The 8,058-nt window shown below is 30.8% G+C and overlaps 1 protein-coding gene across 1 annotated transcript in view; it reads right to left on the bottom strand.

Moving 5' to 3' along the window:
• LOC100241278 (putative leucine-rich repeat receptor-like serine/threonine-protein kinase At2g19230) overlaps nt 1–8,058 on the bottom strand; it is a 70,444-nt gene that overhangs the window by 31,907 nt on the left and 30,479 nt on the right. The gene's annotated exons all lie outside the window — the stretch shown is intronic.

The raw sequence follows: 8,058 nt of genomic DNA, 5'->3' as shown, positions 1-8,058 counted from the left end.
CCCGTATATTTTCCGCTGCACCAAGTGGCTCAAACTCCGCGAGAACAAATAAAAAATAAAAAAATGCAACTTTCTTTGTGTGATTATTGTCAATATTGTCGGTAATCGGACTCTATCAAACCTCATATCATAAATATATAATTTATATTTAAATTATAAATATATATATATATATATATATATATATATATATATATATTAATATATCAAATTTTATTAAATAAAATTTATATAATATTTAAATATAAAAAAAAAAATTATATTTAATTTACATATCTATGCATTTTATTATTTTAAAATTTTAAAATTATTATATTAATTAATTCGTATTATCTTCATATTTATTGTTAATATGAAAACTAAAAACTGAACGGCGTGTTCGGTGATAAGACACCCAATTATTATCGTCTTTCGTCATGGCACATACTATGTTACAATTTTCACTTTTGTAATATCTATTTACTCTCTCTTCACTTTTTAACTATTTTCTTCAATTTATTTTATACACCATTATCTAATATTTTTTTTTCTTCTTAACTTTACTTTTTTTTAATGGTTGAAATAATTTTTAAATAACTTATTTAAAATGTGTTATGAAGATTTTTTTTTTCTTTCAAAATTTAGACTAATGTATGAAATGATCAAAGAAATCGATAAGAGTTTTTCTTTGATAATTAATATATTAAGAAGAATTTGCTATGATAATTAATATATTATTTAAGGTTTTTTGTTGGTTATATTTCTTTTATTATTATGAATATTAATACATTAATTAAGAGATTAACATTCTTTTATTTTTTTAAACATCATTAGTAATTTGCCATTTTTTGAGTGATTAAGAAGTTCATATGAATCATATATACCTTTTATTTATTTAAACTTCACTCATTACTTCTACAATTTTGGGACATTTATATTTGTGATAAATCTTCACCCTTTGGTTCCAAATACAACAATTACGGAACCTATTAAAGCCTGTAATTTTATCTAATTTTGGATTAAAAAAATAATATTTTGAGTTTCTTTTGTGAAAACAATAATTATGTTCTTTAATTTAAAAATATAAAAGTATTTATGTATTTTATTTTATTTGTAACCCTTTTTAATAAGGTGATGTTAGCAATTATTTAACATGTAAATTTTAAGTTATTGAAATATAAATTGAAGATTGAAAATTTATTAAAAATGAATGGATTTTATATCAATGACATGTCTTTGAGTCTTCCGAGGGCCTTCTCAATCACTACCATAATAAATAAGAGTGATCCCACCACTCTTAATTGTTTTTTAGGGTCCATCGAAAAAAACGAAACTCTACAAAAGTCTTCCTCAATTACTATCACGACAGATAAGAAAATAATGTCTCTTCCACTGAAAGGAACTAGTCCTGAGCTCCAAGGCGGATATGAAAGGAGTTCCCAGGCCTGTATTTACCAGACAGACATGCAAAAAATCTACAGAATTTCTATTACAATTGACAAGATTCCTTGCGACTTCTCCACAAGCAAGAGCTTGCAAAGTCAATAAGTACGGCTGTCAATTCAAACATGAAATATCTTCTTACCAAGTTGCCAAGTTGTGACTTCTATTTTGTTGTGAGGTGAGTGAACTTGCCAAGTTGGTGGTTCGACGCCAAGAAAATTACAGTAGAATTATGGAAGAATTATTCATTCAATTCTATGAGGTTGAGGTACGTGCACTATCCTAAAAGTTTATGATTTTGGAAAATACAAGGAAAGAAAATAAAATTATTAAAAAAATTGTTTTCTCAAATTTAGTAGTTCCATAAAAAAAAAAAATAATAAATAAATATAATTAAAATTAATTAAAAATTTATATATTATTAAATTATTTTATCTTTTATATATTGACTTTAATACATTCTGCTTGGTCACTAGAAGATTGGCTAGAAATTTCACTACTAATGTCTAGTTGATTAATGTCATCTTCATTATTTGAATCAGTCCTTGATTCAGAATCTATGGAGTTTAACATTACCTTACAAAACATATTTTTTAGGTCATCTGAGACACTTAAGTTATTAATCTTTTGCTTAACTCTACAATCTTTTTTATAATGGCCAACTTTGCCACATTTAAAACAGATAATTGGCTTGACATCTAAAGGAGTTTCTACCTTTTTCTGGGTATCTTTGTTGACCCTTCTTTGGACGTGTCTTGACTGCTTAGTATCATTCATCCTATAGTTGTCATAGGTACCTCTCTTACTGTGGTAGAACTTATCTTTGCTAGGCTTCCTGCTTGGCTTTTGCTTAGAGGGAGGCATAGTTTCCTTTTGGCTGAAACCAAACTGGCTATAGAATGATCCAAATTCATTCTTGTAGATTTTTTGTTCATTCTTCATTTGTTGCTTAAGCTTGAAGTCATTGCACAACTTAATCCCTTCAGTTGTGACAATGCTTATAATCTCACCATAGGTTAGCTTATCATAAGGGATTTGACCATTATACTGTTCACTTATCTTAATCCTAATTCTCTCAGAGAAAAGCTTGGGTAATCCTGAGATGAATTTTTCTTTCCAAAAAGACTGGTTACAATCTGATCTTAGCATGACTTTGGTTAGGAAGACTTCCTTATACCACCTAAAATCATGAAGCTTGGGACACTTCAGGTTGGTTAAGAGATCTGCAGTTTTATCTTTAATTTTTGCAGGATCTCCAATAAAGTGCTTGGATATTGAGTAGATTAGAGTAGCCACTGCATCCTCTATATCTTGGCCATCTTCGTCCTTAACAACTTCACTATTCTCATTAATCCTATAGGCTTTTAGGATACTATTTCTATCATCAAAAGTGAGATAATTATCCCACCAACCCTTAAGCTGACCTGTAAACCCAGCAACCATGGTCTGAGCTACAGCATGATCTGGCAGTCTATTGTTTAATTTATAGGTTGTACTTACCATGGTCATTTCTTGAAGCTTAGTGAGTATGTTATACTCGATCATACCGTCTATGTTCCATTCATAGATAGTGCCACTGGTGTATGAGGCTTGAGTATACTGATTTCTTTCCTCAAACTGCATGTCAGGAAATGTAGGTCTAGGATAGTAATTCCTAGTCTTAAAGGCTTCCAAGTTGTTAATATCTTTTGAAATAATTTGATTATGGGGTTCCTCAAACATCTTAATTAGTTCATCAACTTCTTCTTCTGAACTAATATCACCTTTAACCATATTGATTCTCTTATGAGGCTGGACAGTCAAGGGGGCAACAAGACTATCCTTAATCTTCTGATTAATCCTATTAACAAAAGTCTGGTTGATTTAGGGATTTTCCTAAAATTCCTTAGAAAATTCGAAAGACTTAATTTTATCAGTGCTCTCACGCTTATAAGGATAATCCAGATATTCCTCTTGTTTGAAGAGTTCAAACCAAATCCAAAACTTAATATTTTTCTTTTCTTGTCCTAAGTAGGCATAGAATTCTTCTTGGTAAATGGCTCTAATGACTTTAGGGATAGTGTTAAAGAACCAATCATTTCTTTGCTTATTGACTTCAGAATAGAAGTCCTTTCTTAAGAGATCCTTGTTGATCTCAAAGTCCTCATCACTTAGGCTTATAGTATTAATCATCTGGGAATAGGTAGGAGACATAACAGGGGACTCATCCTATTGGGATTCCTGAGTAGACTCATTTTCCTCTGTGTAAAATGGTCTAGCCATGTTGGTGTGACTTCTAACACCTGTTAGCTTAATATTCTTAGGATTTCCTGAGCTGGAACTATTTTCTTCCTTAGAGGTTCTAAATGGGATAGAAGAGCTTGAAGCTTTAGAGGGTTCATAAACTGAAACTCTAGGGCTGCTAGAATGTCTGAAAGAGTTGGAGAAAACCAGTTCTCCTCCTCCATCAGGATATTGATCAATTTGTTTAATGCTTTCAGATCGCAGTGCAATGGTTGGAACAACATTAGCAAAATGCCAATTTTCAGGAAACTCAACATCTTTCCACAAGATCTTCTTAGGGATGATGAAATTTGACTTATCTAGCATATCTGAGTGAAAGTAAGTGGTCTCACTCTTAGGACTGGTGCAAAGAGCCCCAAATCCAACGCTTGTGTTCATGCTCTTGTAGGCAAACCTGGTTATAATAGAAACAGGACTGTTTCCTAGTTTGATCTTAAAGTCATGGGTCTTAATATGCAGGACAATAGAATCTAAGATGTCTGCATCTCTTATTCTAACTGTGAAGTTAGGATAACACTGGAAATAAACTGGGCCATCATTCAGTCCAGCTTGGACTGCGCCTATAATAGAATCTCGAATCATACCAAAGTGTTTAAACCTAATCTTGTCAATAGAGGTGTTTAAACCTAATCTTGTCAAAGGCTTAGCTGCTACTTGAATCATACCAAAGTGTATGAAGTTATAGCCATCTTTCTTATGCTTTTCAATGGATCTGTTATCTAGAAGTCTTATGACTTGGTCGTCTTGCTCTAAGTTGACTGTCATTTCAGAGGTCTTGATGGTATAATCTGTGAAGAACTTAAAGGTTCCTTTCTTATAAATTTCTTGATTAGACACCTTGGGTAACTTCCAATCATCTAAATCATTTTGGATCTTAGGATAATTGATTTCTTCACTGTTTACAACAGCATCTTAAGAATCACTGGATCTCCTAGACATGGTTCTGAAAATTGAACTCATTTTAGGGTTTTGATCTAGAGCCTAATAGCAGATTGACAAACCTTATGAGACGTCACCCCAACCCTTTTACAGCCTAACAAACGCCTATCCACGGCTCAACCGGCAGGGCTCAGCAAGGCTTCATTCTTCTAACCCTATGCCTAACAAGATGATGACCTTGTACTATGATCATTCTGATCCAACTAATCCAGTCAAGGCCACCCAGTACCCAGCCATTTCAAGGTCCCAGACCTTCAAGCAAGTCACTAAGGCTAATCCCTCTCAAAAGGAATTAGCATCAAGCTCCTCTTTTTCAAACAAGCAAATTATGGTGGCTGCCAACCCCACACCTCTTTCAACAAAATCAAGATATTGGCAAAATGATTTAAATCAACCTCTTTTGGTTATTGAAAGAGAATTTTTCTCTGAAAACCCCAGAGAGATTGCTGCAAAAGCTTTTCAAGAAAATTTTCATTATCCCTCTGGTGATATTTTAAAAACAAGAGAGTTTTATGAAGCAGTCCTTACAGAAACTGGTTCTGTTAAAATTAAGCATAACGCTGATAAATTCAGCAATATGGGCTTGGCATTCTCCACCTGCCATATCTATAAGATTCTTACTGTCAAGCAATGGGGTGGAAATCCTAATCTTTCAAGGGAATTTTCTGAACCATCAAAGCCAAGGTTTTTTAATTATTGAGATTATCAGAGAGCATGGTTTAATGCTTTTCTGATCCAGAATAGGGACTTCCATCATTCATGGATATCCTATTTTCCATATAAGAATCAGCTTTCCTCTTTCCCATTTTGGTTCTACAATTGGTGGACTTATTATGGTCCGACTATTAAGATTCTTCCTAAGCCCATCCTGGATGGCTTTGAGCTATTCAGAAGTTCTTTTGATATCCCCAGAGAACTTTTAGCTTTTCCCCCTTTACTATTCTTTTTCAGCAAATTTGGCCTTGCTTGGATAGTCCAGTGGGACTATATTATCATTACAGATGAATCAACAGTCTTTCCATCTCTGGGAAGGACTTTTAAAACTAAATGGTGGGATGCCTTGAAAAATGATGCATCTATTGATGCAGTTAAGCAGTATTTCCTCAAGAACCCCACACAAGTCTTAGCCAATGATGATATGTCTCAGTTTCTCCTCAAAAAGCAACAGTTACAAGCTTTTCCCAAGAAAATTCTTATGCAGAATCTGATGATTCAACGAGCTACCTTCCAGACAATGGTGACGACTGTGAAGGAATCCTTCCTCCAATAAGAATATCTAAGTAATCATCAGCCTTATGTCTTCCAACAAGAATATTTTACAGCTTTGCAATTTCAGCACCAAAAGCAGCAAGCATGTGACTACACAGTCTAAAGCAGCCTGTCAGAAGTCTTCTCAGCCGAAAGTGGGTTTTTCGGTGGTATTCGGTGGAAAAGTGAATTTCACTATTCACTATTCATGCACGAGATTACTATTCATGGCAGTTAGTCAAAAGGCAAACAGTGTTTTGTCCCCTCTTTTTGGCTATTTAAGGAGGCTTGATCCTCATTTGTAAGCACCTAGAATTTTAGATTTGAAATCTCTCCCAAGCTTATACTCTCCCTTCTCTCTTCTTTCTCTCTCAACATGTAAGCCCTCCTAGGAATACCCTTCTTAAGCTCTATTTATCCCTTGTGGGTAGATAATCAAGGTATAAGAACAAAGCTTTTTGATAGGGAAATTCTTTTTGAATTTGTTAATCCTGTTGAAAACATCACTCCTTGTGATCAACAAATTATATATATATATATATATATATATATATATATATATATATAATTTTTTTTACTTTTTCTCTCTATTTTCTATTCCTTCTATTTTTTTTAACCAAACAAAGCTTTAAGTCACTACAATTTTGAATGTAGTTCTTGAGCCGTCATTTCTTTGGATCATCACCAACTTAATAAAAAGGTACTTCTAACTTTTTATTTTTGACCAAATTCAGAATAGAAAGATATTCATTTAAAACTTTTTAAACTTTTCTTGTTGATTAGAAAATAAATATGAAAAAAATCTATTAAATGTGAACTTTTTATTATTATTATTATCTTTTTCTTCTTTCCATCTACTAAAAAAAGTTCTTTACATTATGTTTAGTATAGTTCATGAGAAGCATGGGAAAGGGAAAAAAAAAAAAAAAAATTTCATATTTGATTGTATTATGAAAAATAAAAAAATTAAATATAATTGAAATTAGTTAAAAACTTAGGTATATTTAAATTATTTAATTTGTATATCCAATAGTTAAAATAAATCTAATGAGCTTAAAGTAGAGTATAAAAATAATTTATTGACCTTAAATTCATTTTTTTTATGTTCCTTCATATTTTTTTTTTCTCCTATTTTTTCTATTTTATTTTTTTTTCTTTGCATTTTTTCTCAAATTTTTCAAAAAGGAAACATAGTCTTAGACTATGTTTGGTTTTTGAAAAATTCGAGAGAAAAGACAATACCAAAACCCACTTCAAACCTATCCAGGGTTTAAAAAAAAAAAAATCAAACTCACTCCTAACTCGTTTAATTAAATTTCAAACTCCTCTCATTAGGAATAAAGTTGATATCCAAAAAAATCCGTCTCATTATTATCCTTACTTTTAACTTCTATTTTTAGTTACTCTTCTTGTGTGATAGATTTTAAATTATATGATTTTAAAATATTTTTAATAAAAATAGGGATAAATTTGATATTTGATATTTTTTAATAAATTTATTTAAATAAAACTTGTTTCTCATTTGATGAAAAATTGTTAGTCTTCTTATGTTTCTAAAACATAGATAAGTTACACTAGGAAGTATGAAATCCACGATTAAGAGTTTATAAATCTATTAAAAAAAAAAAGTATCTTCCAAAGAAGTCCCATTGTTGTATAGAATTGCCTAGAATGGTATTTCAATTATGATATGAAATTTATGCTAAGAAGTACCGAAAGCCTGGACTAACGTTGCATTGTGAAGATCACTACAAGTAATTCCATTCAATTGCAAGGATTCAATTCAATTCAATGCTACCCATGTTTGTGCAGACTCTATTCAAGGCTTCCCATTTTGGTAGAATTCCTCTCATTATGTTAAGATTTTATTCATTTCCTAAAATATATATATATATATATATATATATATATATATATATATATATATATATATATATATATATATATATATATATATATATATATATATATATATATAGCTTCTAATAAAACAAGCCTATGTGACATATGCATACCTTGATAAATTTGATTAATTTTTAATGAATTATTAAGTATATTTAACATGAAACAAAAGAAAAATAAGTAAAATTTACCCTTTTAAATATACATGACTTTTAAAAAATATGACTTTAATATTTAAATTAAAATTATTTTTAAAAAATAACT

The sequence above is a fragment of the Vitis vinifera genome, chromosome 9 (genome assembly GCF_030704535.1).
Source record: "Vitis vinifera cultivar Pinot Noir 40024 chromosome 9, ASM3070453v1".
Lineage (NCBI taxonomy): Eukaryota > Viridiplantae > Streptophyta > Magnoliopsida > Vitales > Vitaceae > Vitis > Vitis vinifera.
This window is presented reverse-complemented; position numbering and strand designations above follow the sequence as displayed.